Source organism: Phyllobates terribilis, unplaced genomic scaffold (genome assembly GCF_046119375.1).
Source record: "Phyllobates terribilis strain yellow unplaced genomic scaffold, ASM4611937v1 Scaffold_40__1_contigs__length_11209783, whole genome shotgun sequence".
Classification (NCBI taxonomy): Eukaryota; Metazoa; Chordata; class Amphibia; order Anura; family Dendrobatidae; genus Phyllobates; species Phyllobates terribilis.
In genome coordinates, this window is record NW_027362800.1 from 5,618,312 (window position 1) to 5,630,516 (window position 12,205).

At 45.5% G+C, this 12,205-nt stretch overlaps 9 non-coding genes across 9 annotated transcripts; all 9 read right to left on the reverse strand.

Moving 5' to 3' along the window:
* Positions 1-1,004: 1,004 nt before the first annotated feature.
* Positions 1,005-1,195, reverse strand: LOC141188064 (U2 spliceosomal RNA). Its single transcript, XR_012262191.1, has one exon. It is a non-coding gene; the product is annotated as a U2 spliceosomal RNA (small nuclear RNA).
* A 1,119-nt stretch (positions 1,196-2,314) lies between these two features.
* On the reverse strand, positions 2,315-2,505 carry LOC141188065 (U2 spliceosomal RNA). Its single transcript, XR_012262192.1, has one exon. It is a non-coding gene; the product is annotated as a U2 spliceosomal RNA (small nuclear RNA).
* A 1,124-nt stretch (positions 2,506-3,629) lies between these two features.
* On the reverse strand, positions 3,630-3,820 carry LOC141188066 (U2 spliceosomal RNA). Its single transcript, XR_012262193.1, has one exon. It is a non-coding gene; the product is annotated as a U2 spliceosomal RNA (small nuclear RNA).
* A 1,119-nt stretch (positions 3,821-4,939) lies between these two features.
* On the reverse strand, positions 4,940-5,130 carry LOC141188067 (U2 spliceosomal RNA). Its single transcript, XR_012262194.1, has one exon. It is a non-coding gene; the product is annotated as a U2 spliceosomal RNA (small nuclear RNA).
* A 1,120-nt stretch (positions 5,131-6,250) lies between these two features.
* On the reverse strand, positions 6,251-6,441 carry LOC141188068 (U2 spliceosomal RNA). The gene has a single exon (XR_012262195.1). It is a non-coding gene; the product is annotated as a U2 spliceosomal RNA (small nuclear RNA).
* A 1,121-nt stretch (positions 6,442-7,562) lies between these two features.
* LOC141188071 (U2 spliceosomal RNA) lies at positions 7,563-7,753 on the reverse strand. Its single transcript, XR_012262196.1, has one exon. It is a non-coding gene; the product is annotated as a U2 spliceosomal RNA (small nuclear RNA).
* A 1,120-nt stretch (positions 7,754-8,873) lies between these two features.
* Positions 8,874-9,064, reverse strand: LOC141188072 (U2 spliceosomal RNA). Its single transcript, XR_012262197.1, has one exon. It is a non-coding gene; the product is annotated as a U2 spliceosomal RNA (small nuclear RNA).
* Positions 9,065-10,186: 1,122 nt separating this feature from the next.
* Positions 10,187-10,377, reverse strand: LOC141188073 (U2 spliceosomal RNA). The gene has a single exon (XR_012262198.1). It is a non-coding gene; the product is annotated as a U2 spliceosomal RNA (small nuclear RNA).
* A 1,115-nt stretch (positions 10,378-11,492) lies between these two features.
* On the reverse strand, positions 11,493-11,683 carry LOC141188074 (U2 spliceosomal RNA). The gene has a single exon (XR_012262199.1). It is a non-coding gene; the product is annotated as a U2 spliceosomal RNA (small nuclear RNA).
* Between the last annotated feature and the right edge of the window lie 522 nt (positions 11,684-12,205).

Genomic DNA, 12,205 nt, shown 5'->3' on the forward strand with positions numbered 1-12,205 from the left:
TGCCTGCACTTTTCGGCTTGCTGCTGCTGCAATCCACGCGTTTTAGATCTGCATAACTCCACCTCTTTTAGCACAGTACCCTCAACCCCCGGCTGTTCCCACCCGCCTCAACACCGTTGGAAGGGAGGAGAACCAATTAAGGCGGGGGGGGGGGTGGAACGAGCAGCTGTCTACCCTTAGCAGGAGGGTTGCTGATTAATTACCTCTCCTGCTGCTGCTGCTGCTGGCTGTCCAGCAGCAGACTGAAGGTGGCTGCTGCTGTGCGCAGGTATATAAAGGCTCAGAGCCTATTATGACACGCGCAGCCAGCGTTCCATTGCCACATTCCGTCTACTGCAGGCGGGATACCTGGATGGCTGAATGTCACTGAGAAGCTCACAGAGACCGCCATAAGCAACAGTTTAAAAGAATGCCACAGACTAATCAACCAAACTTTTTGGGTTGGTTTCTCTTTTATAGACTGCAGGCATTAAATGAAAGAAGTCAGTGTTCCAGCAGAGGGAGACAACGTTTCAGAAAAGGCATTGTAGCAAACCAAAAAAGAAATTTTAAGCGCAGCAGAGTAACCAGCTCACATACCTGTTAGCTCAGGTGAGTTTAAAAGGCTGCTGTTGATAACAAGGGCATTTGCTAAATAGATGGTGTGTGTGCAACAATATACTGAAAGGTCAATTATATTGTGCAGCTTATCTCACCACCTGTAGTTATTTAGGTGAAAGCTCCAAAATGCTTGCCTAATATGTCTGTTTATCCAAAAGGAAGTATAGAGGGAGAGCTAGATAGATAGCATTGCATTACATTACATTACATGGCAATGCAATGCACAGTTGCTGAAGTTGAACCAAAATGAGCTTGTCATCTGGCTTCTGCAACTTTTAACATGAAAAATCCAATGAGGAGAAGAAAAGCAAAGCCAAAGAGTCCATCCCAAAATCCGACAAACAAGCAAAATGAACAAAAAGCATTGAATTCAATTCTTTCTGATTTTAGAAACTGCATTAAAGAAGGGGTGCACCGGTCCTGGAGATACTGCAATACCAGGTCAATGCGTGGAGTGGACAGAGCAAGCTCTTTTTCCATCTCCCTGTTCTAAAAATCCATTTAATATATGGTCCCCAGATAGGGGACGTATCAGATATTAAACTGATAAGAACAGATACTACACTTGATCTTAGCCAAAAGGCCGAGAAGCGATAACCAGAATTGGTTTCCGACTACGGTGCCACCCAAGGATTCTGAAAAGTCCATTTGTGGAGATGGCCACCTGGACTCCCGTTAAGAAGACATGCTGTCAACCTCTAGATCCCTCACATGTCTGCACTTTTCGGCTTGCTGCTGCTGCAATCCACGCGTTTTAGATCTGCATAACTCCACCTCTTTTAGCACAGTACCCTCAACCCCCGGCTGTTCCCACCCGCCTCAACACCGTTGGAAGGGAGGAGAACCAATTAAGGCGGGGGGGGGTGGAACGAGCAGCTGTCTACCCTTAGCAGGAGGGTTGCTGATTAATTACCTCTCCTGCTGCTGCTGCTGCTGGCTGTCCAGCAGCAGACTGAAGGTGGCTGCTGCTGTGCGCAGGTATATAAAGGCTCAGAGCCTATTATGACACGCGCAGCCAGCGTTCCATTGCCACATTCCGTCTACTGCAGGCGGGATACCTGGATGGCTGAATGTCACTGAGAAGCTCACAGAGACCGCCATAAGCAACAGTTTAAAAGAATGCCACAGACTAATCAACCAAACTTTTTGGGTTGGTTTCTCTTTTATAGTCTGCAGGCATTAAATGAAAGAAGTCAGTGTTCCAGCAGAGGGAGACAACGTTACAGAAAAGGCATTGTAGCAAACCAAAAAAGAAATTTTAAGCGCAGCAGAGTAACCAGCTCACATACCTGTTAGCTCAGGTGAGTTTAAAAGGCTGCTGTTGATAACAAGGGCATTTGCTAAATAGATGGTGTGTGTGCAACAATATACTGAAAGGTCAATTATATTGTGCAGCTTATCTCACCACCTGTAGTTATTTAGGTGAAAGCTCCAAAATGCTTGCCTAATATGTCTGTTTATCCAAAAGGAAGTATAGAGGGAGAGCTAGATAGATAGCATTGCATTACATTACATTACATGGCAATGCAATGCACAGTTTCTGAAGTTGAACCAAAATGAGCTTGTCATCTGGCTTCTGCAACTTTTAACATGAAAAATCCAATGAGGAGAAGAAAAGCAAAGCCAAAGAGTCCATCCCAAAATCCGACAAACAAGCAAAATGAACAAAAGGCATTGAATTCAATTCTTTCTGATTTTAGAAACTGCATTAAAGAAGGGGTGCACCGGTCCTGGAGATACTGCAATACCAGGTCAATGCGTGGAGTGGACAGAGCAAGCTCTTTTTCCATCTCCCTGTTCTAAAAATCCATTTAATATATGGTCCCCAGATAGGGGACGTATCAGATATTAAACTGATAAGAACAGATACTACACTTGATCTTAGCCAAAAGGCCGAGAAGCGATAACCAGAATTGGTTTCCGACTACGGTGCCACCCAAGGATTCTGAAAAGTCCATTTGTGGAGATGGCCACCTGGACTCCCGTTAAGAAGACATGCTGTCAACCTCTAGATCCCTCACATGCCTGCACTTTTCGGCTTGCTGCTGCTGCAATCCACGCGTTTTAGATCTGCATAACTCCACCTCTTTTAGCACAGTACCCTCAACCCCCGGCTGTTCCCACCCGCCTCAACACCGTTGGAAGGGAGGAGAACCAATTAAGGCGGGGGGGGGGGGGGTGGAACGAGCAGCTGTCTACCCTTAGCAGGAGGGTTGCTGATTAATTACCTCTCCTGCTGCTGCTGCTGCTGGCTGTCCAGCAGCAGACTGAAGGTGGCTGCTGCTGTGTGCAGGTATATAAAGGCTCAGAGCCTATTATGACACGCGCAGCCAGCGTTCCATTGCCACATTCCGTCTACTGCAGGCGGGATACCTGGATGGCTGAATGTCACTGAGAAGCTCACAGAGACCGCCATAAGCAACAGTTTAAAAGAATGCCACAGACTAATCAACCAAACTTTTTGGGTTGGTTTCTCTTTTATAGTCTGCAGGCATTAAATGAAAGAAGTCAGTGTTCCAGCAGAGGGAGACAACGTTTCAGAAAAGGCATTGTAGCAAACCAAAAAAGAAATTTTAAGCGCAGCAGAGTAACCAGCTCACATACCTGTTAGCTCAGGTGAGTTTAAAAGGCTGCTGTTGATAACAAGGGCATTTGCTAAATAGATGGTGTGTGTGCAACAATATACTGAAAGGTCAATTATATTGTGCAGCTTATCTCACCACCTGTAGTTATTTAGGTGAAAGCTCCAAAATGCTTGCCTAATATGTCTGTTTATCCAAAAGGAAGTATAGAGGGAGAGCTAGATAGATAGCATTGCATTACATTACATTACATGGCAATGCAATGCACAGTTGCTGAAGTTGAACCAAAATGAGCTTGTCATCTGGCTTCTGCAACTTTTAACATGAAAAATCCAATGAGGAGAAGAAAAGCAAAGCCAAAGAGTCCATCCCAAAATCCGACAAACAAGCAAAATGAACAAAAAGCATTGAATTCAATTCTTTCTGATTTTAGAAACTGCATTAAAGAAGGGGTGCACCGGTCCTGGAGATACTGCAATACCAGGTCAATGCGTGGAGTGGACAGAGCAAGCTCTTTTTCCATCTCCCTGTTCTAAAAATCCATTTAATATATGGTCCCCAGATAGGGGACGTATCAGATATTAAACTGATAAGAACAGATACTACACTTGATCTTAGCCAAAAGGCCGAGAAGCGATAACCAGAATTGGTTTCCGACTACGGTGCCACCCAAGGATTCTGAAAAGTCCATTTGTGGAGATGGCCACCTGGACTCCCGTTAAGAAGACATGCTGTCAACCTCTAGATCCCTCACATGCCTGCACTTTTCGGCTTGCTGCTGCTGCAATCCACGCGTTTTAGATCTGCATAACTCCACCTCTTTTAGCACAGTACCCTCAACCCCCGGCTGTTCCCACCCGCCTCAACACCGTTGGAAGGGAGGAGAACCAATTAAGGCGGGGGGGGGGGGGTGGAACGAGCAGCTGTCTACCCTTAGCAGGAGGGTTGCTGATTACCTCTCCTGCTGCTGCTGCTGCTGGCTGTCCAGCAGCAGACTGAAGGTGGCTGCTGCTGTGCGCAGGTATATAAAGGCTCAGAGCCTATTATGACACGCGCAGCCAGCGTTCCATTGCCACATTCCGTCTACTGCAGGCGGGATACCTGGATGGCTGAATGTCACTGAGAAGCTCACAGAGACCACCATAAGCAACCGTTTAAAAGAATGCCACAGACTAATCAACCAAACTTTTTGGGTTGGTTTCTCTTTTATAGTCTGCAGGCATTAAATGAAAGAAGTCAGTGTTCCAGCAGAGGGAGACAACGTTTCAGAAAAGGCATTGTAGCAAACCAAAAAAGAAATTTTAAGCGCAGCAGAGTAACCAGCTCACATACCTGTTAGCTCAGGTGAGTTTAAAAGGCTGCTGTTGATAACAAGGGCATTTGCTAAATAGATGGTGTGTGTGCAACAATATACTGAAAGGTCAATTATATTGTGCAGCTTATCTCACCACCTGTAGTTATTTAGGTGAAAGCTCCAAAATGCTTGCCTAATATGTCTGTTTATCCAAAAGGAAGTATAGAGGGAGAGCTAGATAGATAGCATTGCATTACATTACATTACATGGCAATGCAATGCACAGTTGCTGAAGTTGAACCAAAATGAGCTTGTCATCCGGCTTCTGCAACTTTTAACATGAAAAATCCAATGAGGAGAAGAAAAGCAAAGCCAAAGAGTCCATCCCAAAATCCGACAAACAAGCAAAATGAACAAAAAGCATTGAATTCAATTCTTTCTGATTTTAGAAACTGCATTAAAGAAGGGGTGCACCGGTCCTGGAGATACTGCAATACCAGGTCAATGCGTGGAGTGGACAGAGCAAGCTCTTTTTCCATCTCCCTGTTCTAAAAATCCATTTAATATATGGTCCCCAGATAGGGGACGTATCAGATATTAAACTGATAAGAACAGATACTACACTTGATCTTAGCCAAAAGGCCGAGAAGCGATAACCAGAATTAGTTTCCGACTACGGTGCCACCCAAGGATTCTGAAAAGTCCATTTGTGGAGATGGCCACCTGGACTCCCGTTAAGAAGACATGCTGTCAACCTCTAGATCCCTCACATGCCTGCACTTTTCGGCTTGCTGCTGCTGCAATCCACGCGTTTTAGATCTGCATAACTCCACCTCTTTTAGCACAGTACCCTCAACCCCCGGCTGTTCCCACCCGCCTCAACACCGTTGGAAGGGAGGAGAACCAATTAAGGCGGGGGGGGGGTGGAACGAGCAGCTGTCTACCCTTAGCAGGAGGGTTGCTGATTAATTACCTCTCCTGCTGCTGCTGCTGCTGGCTGTCCAGCAGCAGACTGAAGGTGGCTGCTGCTGTGCGCAGGTATATAAAGGCTCAGAGCCTATTATGACACGCGCAGCCAGCGTTCCATTGCCACATTCCGTCTACTGCAGGCGGGATACCTGGATGGCTGAATGTCACTGAGAAGCTCACAGAGACCGCCATAAGCAACAGTTTAAAAGAATGCCACAGACTAATCAACCAAACTTTTTGGGTTGGTTTCTCTTTTATAGTCTGCAGGCATTAAATGAAAGAAGTCAGTGTTCCAGCAGAGGGAGACAACGTTTCAGAAAAGGCATTGTAGCAAACCAAAAAAGAAATTTTAAGCGCAGCAGAGTAACCAGCTCACATACCTGTTAGCTCAGGTGAGTTTAAAAGGCTGCTGTTGATAACAAGGGCATTTGCTAAATAGATGGTGTGTGTGCAACAATATACTGAAAGGTCAATTATATTGTGCAGCTTATCTCACCACCTGTAGTTATTTAGGTGAAAGCTCCAAAATGCTTGCCTAATATGTCTGTTTATCCAAAAGGAAGTATAGAGGGAGAGCTAGATAGATAGCATTGCATTACATTACATTACATGGCAATGCAATGCACAGTTGCTGAAGTTGAACCAAAATGAGCTTGTCATCTGGCTTCTGCAACTTTTAACATGAAAAATCCAATGAGGAGAAGAAAAGCAAAGCCAAAGAGTCCATCCCAAAATCCGACAAACAAGCAAAATGAACAAAAAGCATTGAATTCAATTCTTTCTGATTTTAGAAACTGCATTAAAGAAGGGGTGCACCGGTCCTGGAGATACTGCAATACCAGGTCAATGCGTGGAGTGGACAGAGCAAGCTCTTTTTCCATCTCCCTGTTCTAAAAATCCATTTAATATATGGTCCCCAGATAGGGGACGTATCAGATATTAAACTGATAAGAACAGATACTACACTTGATCTTAGCCAAAAGGCCGAGAAGCGATAACCAGAATTGGTTTCCGACTACGGTGCCACCCAAGGATTCTGAAAAGTCCATTTGTGGAGATGGCCACCTGGACTCCCGTTAAGAAGACATGCTGTCAACCTCTAGATCCCTCACATGCCTGCACTTTTCGGCTTGCTGCTGCTGCAATCCACGCGTTTTAGATCTGCATAACTCCACCTCTTTTAGCACAGTACCCTCAACCCCCGGCTGTTCCCACCCGCCTCAACACCGTTGGAAGGGAGGAGAACCAATTAAGGCGGGGGGGGGGGTGGAACGAGCAGCTGTCTACCCTTAGCAGGAGGGTTGCTGATTAATTACCTCTCCTGCTGCTGCTGCTGCTGGCTGTCCAGCAGCAGACTGAAGGTGGCTGCTGCTGTGCGCAGGTATATAAAGGCTCAGAGCCTATTATGACACGCGCAGCCAGCGTTCCATTGCCACATTCCGTCTACTGCAGGCGGGATACCTGGATGGCTGAATGTCACTGAGAAGCTCACAGAGACCGCCATAAGCAACAGTTTAAAAGAATGCCACAGACTAATCAACCAAACTTTTTGGGTTGGTTTCTCTTTTATAGTCTGCAGGCATTAAATGAAAGAAGTCAGTGTTCCAGCAGAGGGAGACAACGTTTCAGAAAAGGCATTGTAGCAAACCAAAAAAGAAATTTTAAGCGCAGCAGAGTAACCAGCTCACATACCTGTTAGCTCAGGTGAGTTTAAAAGGCTGCTGTTGATAACAAGGGCATTTGCTAAATAGATGGTGTGTGTGCAACAATATACTGAAAGGTCAATTATATTGTGCAGCTTATCTCACCACCTGTAGTTATTTAGGTGAAAGCTCCAAAATGCTTGCCTAATATGTCTGTTTATCCAAAAGGAAGTATAGAGGGAGAGCTAGATAGATAGCATTGCATTACATTACATTACATGGCAATGCAATGCACAGTTGCTGAAGTTGAACCAAAATGAGCTTGTCATCCGGCTTCTGCAACTTTTAACATGAAAAATCCAATGAGGAGAAGAAAAGCAAAGCCAAAGAGTCCATCCCAAAATCCGACAAACAAGCAAAATGAACAAAAAGCATTGAATTCAATTCTTTCTGATTTTAGAAACTGCATTAAAGAAGGGGTGCACCGGTCCTGGAGATACTGCAATACCAGGTCAATGCGTGGAGTGGACAGAGCAAGCTCTTTTTCCATCTCCCTGTTCTAAAAATCCATTTAATATATGGTCCCCAGATAGGGGACGTATCAGATATTAAACTGATAAGAACAGATACTACACTTGATCTTAGCCAAAAGGCCGAGAAGCGATAACCAGAATTAGTTTCCGACTACGGTGCCACCCAAGGATTCTGAAAAGTCCATTTGTGGAGATGGCCACCTGGACTCCCGTTAAGAAGACATGCTGTCAACCTCTAGATCCCTCACATGCCTGCACTTTTCGGCTTGCTGCTGCTGCAATCCACGCGTTTTAGATCTGCATAACTCCACCTCTTTTAGCACAGTACCCTCAACCCCCGGCTGTTCCCACCCGCCTCAACACCGTTGGAAGGGAGGAGAACCAATTAAGGCGGGGGGGGGGTGGAACGAGCAGCTGTCTACCCTTAGCAGGAGGGTTGCTGATTAATTACCTCTCCTGCTGCTGCTGCTGCTGGCTGTCCAGCAGCAGACTGAAGGTGGCTGCTGCTGTGCGCAGGTATATAAAGGCTCAGAGCCTATTATGACACGCGCAGCCAGCGTTCCATTGCCACATTCCGTCTACTGCAGGCGGGATACCTGGATGGCTGAATGTCACTGAGAAGCTCACAGAGACCGCCATAAGCAACAGTTTAAAAGAATGCCACAGACTAATCAACCAAACTTTTTGGGTTGGTTTCTCTTTTATAGTCTGCAGGCATTAAATGAAAGAAGTCAGTGTTCCAGCAGAGGGAGACAACGTTTCAGAAAAGGCATTGTAGCAAACCAAAAAAGAAATTTTAAGCGCAGCAGAGTAACCAGCTCACATACCTGTTAGCTCAGGTGAGTTTAAAAGGCTGCTGTTGATAACAAGGGCATTTGCTAAATAGATGGTGTGTGTGCAACAATATACTGAAAGGTCAATTATATTGTGCAGCTTATCTCACCACCTGTAGTTATTTAGGTGAAAGCTCCAAAATGCTTGCCTAATATGTCTGTTTATCCAAAAGGAAGTATAGAGGGAGAGCTAGATAGATAGCATTGCATTACATTACATTACATGGCAATGCAATGCACAGTTGCTGAAGTTGAACCAAAATGAGCTTGTCATCTGGCTTCTGCAACTTTTAACATGAAAAATCCAATGAGGAGAAGAAAAGCAAAGCCAAAGAGTCCATCCCAAAATCCGACAAACAAGCAAAATGAACAAAAAGCATTGAATTCAATTCTTTCTGATTTTAGAAACTGCATTAAACAAGGGGTGCACCGGTCCTGGAGATACTGCAATACCAGGTCAATGCGTGGAGTGGACAGAGCAAGCTCTTTTTCCATCTCCCTGTTCTAAAAATCCATTTAATATATGGTCCCCAGATAGGGGACGTATCAGATATTAAACTGATAAGAACAGATACTACACTTGATCTTAGCCAAAAGGCCGAGAAGCGATAACCAGAATTGGTTTCCGACTACGGTGCCACCCAAGGATTCTGAAAAGTCCATTTGTGGAGATGGCCACCTGGACTCCCGTTAAGAAGACATGCTGTCAACCTCTAGATCCCTCACATGCCTGCACTTTTCGGCTTGCTGCTGCTGCAATCCACGCGTTTTAGATCTGCATAACTCCACCTCTTTTAGCACAGTACCCTCAACCCCCGGCTGTTCCCACCCGCCTCAACACCGTTGGAAGGGAGGAGAACCAATTAAGGCGGGGGGGGGGGGTGGAACGAGCAGCTGTCTACCCTTAGCAGGAGGGTTGCTGATTAATTACCTCTCCTGCTGCTGCTGCTGCTGGCTGTCCAGCAGCAGACTGAAGGTGGCTGCTGCTGTGCGCAGGTATATAAAGGCTCAGAGCCTATTATGACACGCGCAGCCAGCGTTCCATTGCCACATTCCGTCTACTGCAGGCGGGATACCTGGATGGCTGAATGTCACTGAGAAGCTCACAGAGACCGCCATAAGCAACAGTTTAAAAGAATGCCACAGACTAATCAACCAAACTTTTTGGGTTGGTTTCTCTTTTATAGTCTGCAGGCATTAAATGAAAGAAGTCAGTGTTCCAGCAGAGGGAGACAACGTTTCAGAAAAGGCATTGTAGCAAACCAAAAAAGAAATTTTAAGCGCAGCAGAGTAACCAGCTCACATACCTGTTAGCTCAGGTGAGTTTAAAAGGCTGCTGTTGATAACAAGGGCATTTGCTAAATAGATGGTGTGTGTGCAACAATATACTGAAAGGTCAATTATATTGTGCAGCTTATCTCACCACCTGTAGTTATTTAGGTGAAAGCTCCAAAATGCTTGCCTAATATGTCTGTTTATCCAAAAGGAAGTATAGAGGGAGAGCTAGATAGATAGCATTGCATTACATTACATTACATGGCAATGCAATGCACAGTTGCTGAAGTTGAACCAAAATGAGCTTGTCATCTGGCTTCTGCAACTTTTAACATGAAAAATCCAATGAGGAGAAGAAAAGCAAAGTCAAAGAGTCCATCCCAAAATCCGACAAACAAGCAAAATGAACAAAAAGCATTGAATTCAATTCTTTCTGATTTTAGAAACTGCATTAAAGAAGGGGTGCACCGGTCCTGGAGATACTGCAATACCAGGTCAATGCGTGGAGTGGACAGAGCAAGCTCTTTTTCCATCTCCCTGTTCTAAAAATCCATTTAATATATGGTCCCCAGATAGGGGACGTATCAGATATTAAACTGATAAGAACAGATACTACACTTGATCTTAGCCAAAAGGCCGAGAAGCGATAACCAGAATTGGTTTCCGACTACGGTGCCACCCAAGGATTCTGAAAAGTCCATTTGTGGAGATGGCCACCTGGACTCCCGTTAAGAAGACATGCTGTCAACCTCTAGATCCCTCACATGCCTGCACTTTTCGGCTTGCTGCTGCTGCAATCCACGCGTTTTAGATCTGCATAACTCCACCTCTTTTAGCACAGTACCCTCAACCCCCGGCTGTTCCCACCCGCCTCAACACCGTTGGAAGGGAGGAGAACCAATTAAGGCGGGGGTGGGGGTGGAACGAGCAGCTGTCTACCCTTAGCAGGAGGGTTGCTGATTAATTACCTCTCCTGCTGCTGCTGGCTGTCCAGCAGCAGACTGAAGGTGGCTGCTGCTGTGCGCAGGTATATAAAGGCTCAGAGCCTATTATGACACGCGCAGCCAGCGTTCCATTGCCACATTCCGTCTACTGCAGGCGGGATACCTGGATGGCTGAATGTCACTGAGAAGCTCACAGAGACCGCCATAAGCAACAGTTTAAAAGAATGCCACAGACTAATCAACCAAACTTTTTGGGTTGGTTTCTCTTTTATAGTCTGCAGGCATTAAATGAAAGAAGTCAGTGTTCCAGCAGAGGGAGACAACGTTTCAGAAAAGGCATTGTAGCAAACCAAAAAAGAAATTTTAAGCGCAGCAGAGTAACCAGCTCACATACCTGTTAGCTCAGGTGAGTTTAAAAGGCTGCTGTTGATAACAAGGGCATTTGCTAAATAGATGGTGTGTGTGCAACAATATACTGAAAGGTCAATTATATTGTGCAGTTTATCTCACCACCTGTAGTTATTTAGGTGAAAGCTCCAAAATGCTTGCCTAATATGTCTGTTTATCCAAAAGGAAGTATAGAGGGAGAGCTAGATAGATAGCATTGCATTACATTACATTACATGGCAATGCAATGCACAGTTGCTGAAGTTGAACCAAAATGAGCTTGTCATCTGGCTTCTGCTACTTTTAACATGAAAAATCCAATGAGGAGAAGAAAAGCAAAGCCAAAGAGTCCATCTCAAAATCCGACAAACAAGCAAAATGAACAAAAAGCATTGAATTCAATTCTTTCTGATTTTAGAAACTGCATTAAAGAAGGGGTGCACCGGTCCTGGAGATACTGCAATACCAGGTCAATGCGTGGAGTGGACAGAGCAAGCTCTTTTTCCATCTCCCTGTTCTAAAAATCCATTTAATATATGGTCCCCAGATAGGGGACGTATCAGATATTAAACTGATAAGAACAGATACTACACTTGATCTTAGCCAAAAGGCCGAGAAGCGATAACCAGAATTGGTTTCCGACTACGGTGCCACCCAAGGATTCTGAAAAGTCCATTTGTGGAGATGGCCACCTGGACTCCCGTTAAGAAGACATGCTGTCAACCTCTAGATCCCTCACATGCCTGCACTTTTCGGCTTGCTGCTGCTGCAATCCACGCGTTTTAGATCTGCATAACTCCACCTCTTTTAGCACAGTACCCTCAACCCCCGGCTGTTCCCACCCGCCTCAACACCGTTGGAAGGGAGGAGAACCAATTAAGGCGGGGGGGGGGGTGGAACGAGCAGCTGTCTACCCTTAGCTGGAGGGTTGCTGATTAATTACCTCTCCTGCTGCTGCTGCTGCTGGCTGTCCAGCAGCAGACTGAAGGTGGCTGCTGCTGTGCGCAGGTATATAAAGGCTCAGAGCCTATTATGACACGTGCAGCCAGCGTTCCATTGCCACATTCCGTCTACTGCAGGCGGGATACCTGGATGGCTGAATGTCACTGAGAAGCTCACAGAGACCGCCATAAGCAACAGTTTAA